We start from the raw sequence: 8,850 nt of genomic DNA on the forward strand, positions 1-8,850 counted from the left end.
GTCGAGTACTTCCACCGCGCGATCTTTTTCACCCGGTACTCCCATATCGCGTACGCGGAAAATTATTGTTTGCGTTATGCCGTAGTTGCTGCGAAACGTTCTCGCAGGCCGCGTGCACTCACAATAACCCCGCCGATCGTGAATTCGAGGGTACTTGGGTATCCGTCGAATTGCGCAAAGCCGTCGAGAAGGGATATCGCGTGACAAATGTGAGCGAAATATGGCAATATAAAGTTGCGCGATATGACTCCGGTACTCGGCAGGGCGGTTTGTTCGCCGAATACATAAATACGTTTTTAAAGTTAAAACAGGAAGCTACTGGGTGGCCGAGCGATTACCATGATGACGAGGCGAAAGAACGATACCTGCGGGAATACGCGGAAACCGAGGGTGTTGTTCTCGATAAGGACAATATCGTCCGGAATCCTGGCCTGCGCTCGGTCGCGAAACTCTGTTTAAATTCTTTCTGGGGAAAATTTGGCCAACGAACCAATTTGCCTCAGACCGAGGTCGTGAAATCTTGTCATCGTTTTATGACAGTAGGTATATACTGGGCGTTCTGGATCAAGGTGTGGTGGGGGGATGACGTCACCGGCGTGGTGGGGGATGGCGTCACCGGCGTGGAGAGTGGATGACGTCATCGGCGTGGAGGGAGATGGCGGCGTGTTTGCATCATTAATTAAATTAGGTTATAAAAAATTATATTAATTTATAGGTTATAAATAATTAAATTAATTAAATTAGGTTATAATTAATCATAACCTAACTCAATTAATTTAATTATTTATAACCTAATTTAATTAATGATGCAAACACGCCATCATCCCCCACCACGCCGATGACGTCATCCAAAAAAAAATCAACAAAAACCATATTTTACGTGACTTAAACTATAGAGTCCCGTAGTAGGGAAATGAGAGTGGAAGACAGGAACGAACAAGTTCGTACGTGCCATGATGAGATTATTCTATTTTAAATAAAAGTTTTTATCAATATTTTAATAATTTTATTAATTCTTTAAATTTATAATAAATCGTATATAATTAAAAAGGACATTATCGCAACATATATATAATTTAAATATAGAGGAGGCTAATGTTAGATGAAAACGGAAGAGATAGATTGAAAAATAATTTTGCCACTATTTATGCTAATATTCAATTTTTATTCGTTATTTACATTTTTGCTTCATATACAATGTTATCTAAGCCGTAAGCTAATAGTTCGCAATCTATGAGCGAACTTCCATCGGACACCTCACTCAGTACTTTTCTCGCCTGACATTTATCCGTGATACGATTTTGTCGCAAGATTGTTACAAAATGTTTATACTTATTACTAACATGCTGTATATCTTGACATAAATTGAAATATACATGTTCGACACATTGTTCGATTTCAAACAAAAATAATACAGTTGCTGGTATCATGTATAAGCATGTATCGCGCAACGTAAGTTTTATAATATTAGCGTCACGCATTTTAATAAGTTCTATGACTAAATCTCGAATAGACAGCGATGAACCGATAGTCGACTGCATGAGTTGTTCGATATCCATGCGTCTTTCAATGATCGTTGTCCACGTTGTCCACGGAAGCACGATCTGATTTCCCCGATTGTCACCAAGAATCAATTCCACAAAGGATGTAGATCCCACACTGATTCCGATATCCAAATACTTGTAAGCCGTGACTGTCAGGGCAAATCGTCTGCCCAAGATACGAGGCGTATAACAAGGTTGCGATTTATTGAAACTGTAAAAAAAATAAAGTAAATAAATTAATAAAATTAGAAAAAATAAATTTAAAAAAATAAATTTGAAAAAATTTATTCAAAGTAATACTTACGTTTTGCGATCGTCCGATGAAACTTCACGAGGCTTAGGCGTATAACGAGGTTCCGATTTTTCACGAGGATACGGTACGTAATAATTCATACTTGTGCTGCTTCCCTCGAAGCCGCGAAGTCCCTTATCGGGAATATCACGAGTGAACATCCACTTCTCAGAATTATTTACGTCTTCACTGCGACCAGCCATTGTTCTTATTTCTCCGTAAGAGGTATACTTTTTTCACTGTTGAAGTTGTCGCTTCGAACGACGAGACTCGATTGATTTTGACTTTGTAACACTAGTTAAAACGTTAACTCCGTTTGCAACGTTTTAGAAAAATTGGACGGCGCGCGCAGATGAAAATTATAAGGGAAGGGATAATTCCCCTTCCTTCAACATTTTCAAGCACCAATGTTAGCGCTGCTTACATAGAAGTTATAAAAAAATTCATACAAATAACTAAGAAGTGGAAAATGAACCAAGTATACGCGACAACACCCTACCTTCAAAATTATGATGTGGTGGGGGAAATTAGGAGAGGGAAACCACTAACAACTAATGGGAATGGGGAAAAGAAAATAAAGCATTGTAAAATTATATATAATTTGTTTTTTTAAAAGATCCCAATTCTTCTGGCGTCGCGACCACCAGTTAAATAATTTTAATACATTTTGTAATGCGCAATTCTTAACATGTTTTCCGCATCGCATAGTGTTAGTAACATCTAGATTATTTAAAGATTTGATATCTTCGTAATCCGCATCCAAAGTCTCGATGATCAGATTTTCTTTCGCATAATTCTCAAGCAGATCCACCAGCCATTCTTGTTTCTGGCATCCCTTGACGTACACGATAGTCGGCGTCTCGTCATCCTCTTCTGTAACAAGCACGGCTGACGTAATTAGGCGTTTTACCATACCGTATGGCACGTTTCCCTCATCCCATGGTAATCCATGGTGATTTGCAATCAACCAGGAAGCACATGACTTGTCAGATTTTGTGAGAAGACTCCACGGCATGGGGCACGCAAAGATGTAATGCTCCAGAACGGTCCCGTTTCTCAGCACTGCTGCCTCCTTTACGACAAACTTCATCCCGACGATGAATCCTTGCAGATCGACAAACGTTGGCACGATCATGATGCAACGAAGGAACGATCCTTACTGTACCATATCGCGCTACATATGTCGCTCTTATATCGGATTATTTGTCAACATGGCGATTTACATGAGTTTGCGCACTACATTAGACAGCGGGCAGTATTCGATTATGCGATCATGCAAGATGAGACAATAGGCGGTAGTATTTGCAGGTACATTTTCTTTACAGTCAAATTCTATTCGCACATCTACGGTGGCGCTCTTGACAGACTCGTTTTGTCGTGAGCAATCGATGACAACAAAAGGTCCATCCATCAGGAATGTATACAAGCTGCAAAGCGTATCACTGGAATCGTATCCGTAATAAGTTTTACGAAAACGCGCGCACATATCAAAAAGAAGGCCGTATCGATTTTTAGTAAAATCTAGGTTTAAGTCATCGTACGGATAAAATTCGGAGTTTAGATAAAGCTTGACATTGGTCAAATTACAGTCATCGAATACGCTAACATTTTGAGACATGATATTCTTGCGGCCGGTCTGCAGCGCAAAAATAACGTATCGCGGCTTCTCTAGCTGAGTCGCAGTCTTGACAGCCCACGAATGCTTGGTCGTGCTCTGCAAGAGGGGATACTCGTACAGATCCCACGAACAAAAACTGACACTAAGATATCGCCCGCTCCCCAAGGCCCGTAACAAGGATAGTTTATTAACCTCGTTTAACGTAACGTGAGGCATTCGCCACTGTACTTTAAACAGTTCGATTTCCGGCTCCCTCGCCGGATCTCCTACAATGCAATTGTTGTCCCTACGCGCACGTATCAAAATTAATTTGTGACGGGCATTAACAACGACGCGTTTGTAATCTTCACAAAAGCCCAGCAACATCTTGAGCGGTACGCAAAAGTTGAAGTATCCTTCCGGTATGCTCGATGAAACGTCCCATCCGGCATTCCGCATGAGTTGAGAATCATTATACGATAGCGATACGTAGTTCTTGATGGTACTTGTTATTCCAACGTTTCTGTTGCGATCAATCTCCACACCGTTGAGCTCGTATCGAATCTCGTCGAACATGAACGCTGCACAATTATTTACAAGCGTTGCCTGAGACTCGTCCTCGTCATTCCTTCTCTTTATTACCAATCGTCCTTCGACGTAGAGAAAGCTTTCACACGGCAACGTGTATAAATCTTGCTGTTGTATGGGTATTCTTATCTCATCGTTGTGTCCAAACGTCGTATTGGCGTACGGATTGTACGTGTGAGTCTCAATCTTGACGACGTTTGTTACGTCACGGCTTTTGGACAAATACTCGGATTGATGCTAACCGCGTTGTAACACTGTTTTCCCTCTTTCGACACTACTACCTCGGCGTAGTGTAAAGGAGCCTCTCTTTTGTTATTTCAGGACAGTCTGCATACACCGACTATATCCCGGGACTGGCGAGAGGTGTCGTTATCGGAACGGTACGTGGAAAGGGAAGCAAGGATCTTATTATACAATAACGTCTCAAACAGGAGTAATTGAGGACATTTTATTATATCTTTATTCAGTAGCCGGGAACCGGCAGTTGTTTTATAGTAGGGGTTCTGAGGAATAAATTATTATGACTTTGATTCATGTGCAATGTTTATTTCAATTAGTAGATAAGGAACGGAACAGGGGGTAATTTATAATATTGCGAAGCTAAAGTTTAACATTGAATTTATTATAAGGATAAGGAATACAAAATTATTACTTCGCTCGATTATTAGAACTAAACTTACTATTGTCACGCTGATTCTTACGGAAGGAGCACCCGTCAATCAACCGTCGAGAACGGATGGTCCTAAGCTCGTCAACCAGCCGGAGCAGCTTTTGGTACGGAAGGCCCACTGACGTTAGTTTAATAGACAAGGATTCGATACTTAATTGTGCAAAAAAATGCGCTGAATGCTAATTGCTCCGGCTGAGTACGGGGTTTTTATAATGGTACATTTGAACGCCTGCCGAATTTGTTATGTTCTGATTCGCTAGTGGACGAATAGAGATGGTAATTATGGGAGGTTTCTCCGGCTTCTATTGGTTAAAGTTATTTTCCTTCCAGAAGGTTCCGAGGAGGCTTTGGAAGGAGTCAAAGGACACTTAGGTCATGCGGCTATAGTTCGCGACTGGTAACCCGAGTATTTTCCTCGCGTTATCAGTTTGACGTTTATTCATTGAGATGAAACTAAATCTTTTTCGTCCTTTGATTCCTACTGCCGTTACGGTGCAACCGAGGCATGAATCATTCATATGGTAGGGGGCGGCTGCAACATCTTAGGTGGTCTTAGAGCTCGAATAGAATCGTAGCGAAGTTAAGATTAATATGAAAGCGAAAGGAGACAAGGCAGTTATAATTGGTAGATCCTGAAGAGTTTTGAAAAAGGGAATAAAATTTAATTCTCGTGACGTCACACGTTATCGTCAAAGATCGGTTCACCTCCAATGTTTAAGATATTAGCCATTTCGTACGACAAAACCCAATGATTTCAAAAATTCAACGTTCGACGCAGTGAGTTTCTTCTTTGGCGATCGGATTGTCTCTCTAATTTTGTTACTCGTCTGTCGCACCTTTTCCACTTCGTTCAGTACGAGCATCTCACGGTTTACCACAGTCGTCATCTTCGCACATGCAGTCTAACGGTGATCTCTTTTCCGCGAAAATCAATCAATCGACCGTCCTGATCCACGACGCGAATCGTTAGATCAGTAATGCTCCGCACGATGATCGGAAGGTAAATGATCTGCGCCGGCGTTTCCGATATCTTATATCCTGGTGGCACATTCGGCGAAAACTTATGTATCGTGTGCACATACTTGTCGTTGCTGTATGCACCCGCGGTCACGTTACACTCTATGCGAATGATGTTTACACTGATGATATTTATCGGCACGTCCAATTCGTACCATTGTCGCGGCCCCAGCACGCGATTCGCTGAAAATCCCAGCAACGATCCAATGTTGTTCGGTTTGGTGAAATTTATCCGATAAGCACATTTGATCTCACTCTTCATCGTATTGTTGTTGGCTCGAATGATCAACGGATATTCTTCATCTTCGCCGACATGTTTCTTTCTCGCAATATTATTATTATTATTGGATTAGTCCAATTGTAAAATTGATTGTTTCAAATACGTGTCTATGTCACGCAATTCGTACGATCCTTCGGGAACGGTAATCTCCTTATCGTCAAAGTAGAATTTATTGTTCGAAGAATTTACGTTCGGTATCGTGTAATAAATTTCGAAATCTGTCAGACCGAGCTCGTAATCGCCATCGCTCAAATCCACGGTGGGAAAGTAGCTTACCGCGAGGATGCTACTCTTGCCGGTGAGCGTAAATGTCAGTGACATGTTTGAATGAATACTGAGTTCAAACAATGCAACGCCACTCTTTAAATTGATCGTCAACCGTCTGTAGAAAGCGCAGACACAGTTGTCCACAATTGCTCTGATCGTATCGTTGATAAGGTGTGCGATTGTACTCGATTTGCGTCACGTTGTTCTTTAGATACAGCACCAATTCTCTCGGCGGTCGAAGATTACCATAACTGTCAAAATATATGGCTCGATCACCCCTCTTCGCGTATGCCACCCAGTGAGTACCCGGTCCCTCAGCGTTATCCAAATTCACGATGCCACTCTCGTTTCGACGCACTCCATCCATCGGTAAAGTAGTACGCATAAAAATACCTCTAAAATATGGAATGTGCATACGCTTTGCAAGTTGTTGCAGTTGTACGTTGGTAGTTACACCTTTCGGAATTTTTAACGTTTCCTTGACATTTTTTTTTTTTACTCGAGACTCCATGCCCGCGTTTGTATGGAGCGAGATAAAGTCCGTGACCTTCCATGGCGCGATTGTGACGTTTAAGTTCTTCCAGCTGACGCTGCGCGACTTTGTTATCGTTCACAGCCTTCGCGACTCCCGCTGCTCCACCGACCAACGAACCGAGAACTCCCAACAACGGTAGAATGGGCAAGATACCACCGCGTTTCGCCGCTGGAAGTATCCGTTTTTTCGAATCCGCTCTCTTCTTCATCTTCGTCTTCGCCTTCACCTTCGCCTTCATTTTCAAACCCATTCCGAGCTTCCGCTTAGCCTTCATGGCCGCCCAGACGGCTGTAGCTGCAGCTTTCTCGCAGAGAGTCGAGTCTTTCGCGACGGCACGTCCTAGCGCTCTCTCGGCGAGTATCTTGTCGGCCGTGTGTCTCTCGGTGAGATCGTTGCTGCGAGAATAAGCTATGTCGTGTTCGCGACACGCTGCGTCCAATGGATTAATACCTTGATCACCTCTTGCCAATCGTTTTTTTAAATGAGTGCCCGGACCACAAAACTGAGCCGGGGATATGTAATTCGAATGGAAGTGCGTTTATCGCGCGATTTAATAAGCCTTTGCCTATTTTCGTTGGCATTCGCCGCAATCCTTTATCAATGGCGCGGGACCGTCGATGTGCGTTCGCTGCCACGGTTGATTGTAATGCTCGTAACAGCGACGATATGTCTGAACCTCTGAATCTGTCTTTATATGTTCCGGAAGCTTGTCCCACACGTAGTGGACGTGATCACCACACATTCGCAGCAAAACAGGTTTCGGCACAAATTGTAGCTGTTCAACACTCAAATCGCGGATATCGGAAGGTCTCGACAGCAGGACGAACATCTTTGCTACTGAGCGATTCGCGGTTCCGCGCACCTATAAATAGGCGTTCGGCCGGAAGCTCCAGTCGACAGTCTGAAAAATGAAATTCGTGCGACAACCGTTGACGATTCGCGTGACGAATTGCGACAACAGGTTACGGTCGATGGGGAGCAACGCGGAGAAGCGCAGGCACGGTGCGATGCTACCGACTACTATACGCGCGATCATTTGCGGCCCCTCGAATTGTGGTAAAACCAACGTTCTGATAAGCTTGCTGGAAAGTCCGCATGGTGTACGTTTCAAGAACGTATATGTGTACTCGAAATCGTTGCAGCAACCAAAATATCGATAATTGGAGAATATATTAACGTCGATAGAAGAGATTGGCTACTTTACGTTTTCTAACAACAGTGACGTCATTCCGCCGAGCGATGCGCGTCCAAATTCAATCTTCGTCTTCGATGACGTTGCGTGCGATAAGCAAGATGCTGTGAGAGAGTACTTCTCAATGGGTAGGCACTCGAGCGTCGACTGCTTCTATCTCTGTCAAACGTACGCGAGAATACCTAAACATCTGATACGTGACAACGCGAACCTACTGATCCTGTTCAAACAGGATGGTACCAATCTGAAACACGTGTACAACGATCACGTAAATACCGACATGTCGTACGATGAATTTTGTGCGTTGTGCCACGATTGTTGGCAACGCAAATACGGGTTCGTAGTGATAGACAAGGACAGCGCGCTTTCGAACGGTCGATACAGAAAAGAATTTAACGTGTTCGCGATACCGCAAAAGCGGTCAGTCGTTGTCGATACCTCGTCGAGTTAAAACGTGAGATTAACACTCTGCTTTTTTTCCGCGATGGCCACGATCGACAGGAGCGAGAATATTCGCGAGCGCGAGAAGATTGTGAAGGAGATTGCGAAAACGAGTGATTCGATTCGTAAAAAACTTCGCGCTTTGAAGACCGGTAAGATCGTGAAGGACATTGAGTTGGACGCACACTTTAAGCATCTCATCGGACCGTTGCAAAAGATCGCAGACAACTCGATCTCGGTGAAGAAAGAGGAGCCGACGGAGAGCGACGCTGACGTGGGGATCGAAACGTTACCCTTTCAGCAGCGCAAGAAAGAGGAGAAGGAGGAGGAGGAGGAGGGGGAGGAGGATAAGGAGGATTGGGAGGATGCGACGTCAAAAAAGAGGAAGCGATCAGAATCCTGGTTGAATCTCTCATCGACACCGCAT

At 43.4% G+C, this 8,850-nt stretch overlaps 1 pseudogene; it reads right to left on the bottom strand.

Annotated features, from left to right (window-relative positions):
* Positions 1-1,157: 1,157 nt before the first annotated feature.
* On the bottom strand, positions 1,158-2,971 carry LOC139782450 (uncharacterized; annotated as a pseudogene).
* Between the last annotated feature and the right edge of the window lie 5,879 nt (positions 2,972-8,850).

This window comes from Temnothorax nylanderi, unplaced genomic scaffold (assembly GCF_030848795.1).
Source record: "Temnothorax nylanderi isolate EJ_2023f unplaced genomic scaffold, tnyl_v1.0 TNYL_tig0414_pilon, whole genome shotgun sequence".
Taxonomy (NCBI): Eukaryota; Metazoa; Arthropoda; class Insecta; order Hymenoptera; family Formicidae; genus Temnothorax; species Temnothorax nylanderi.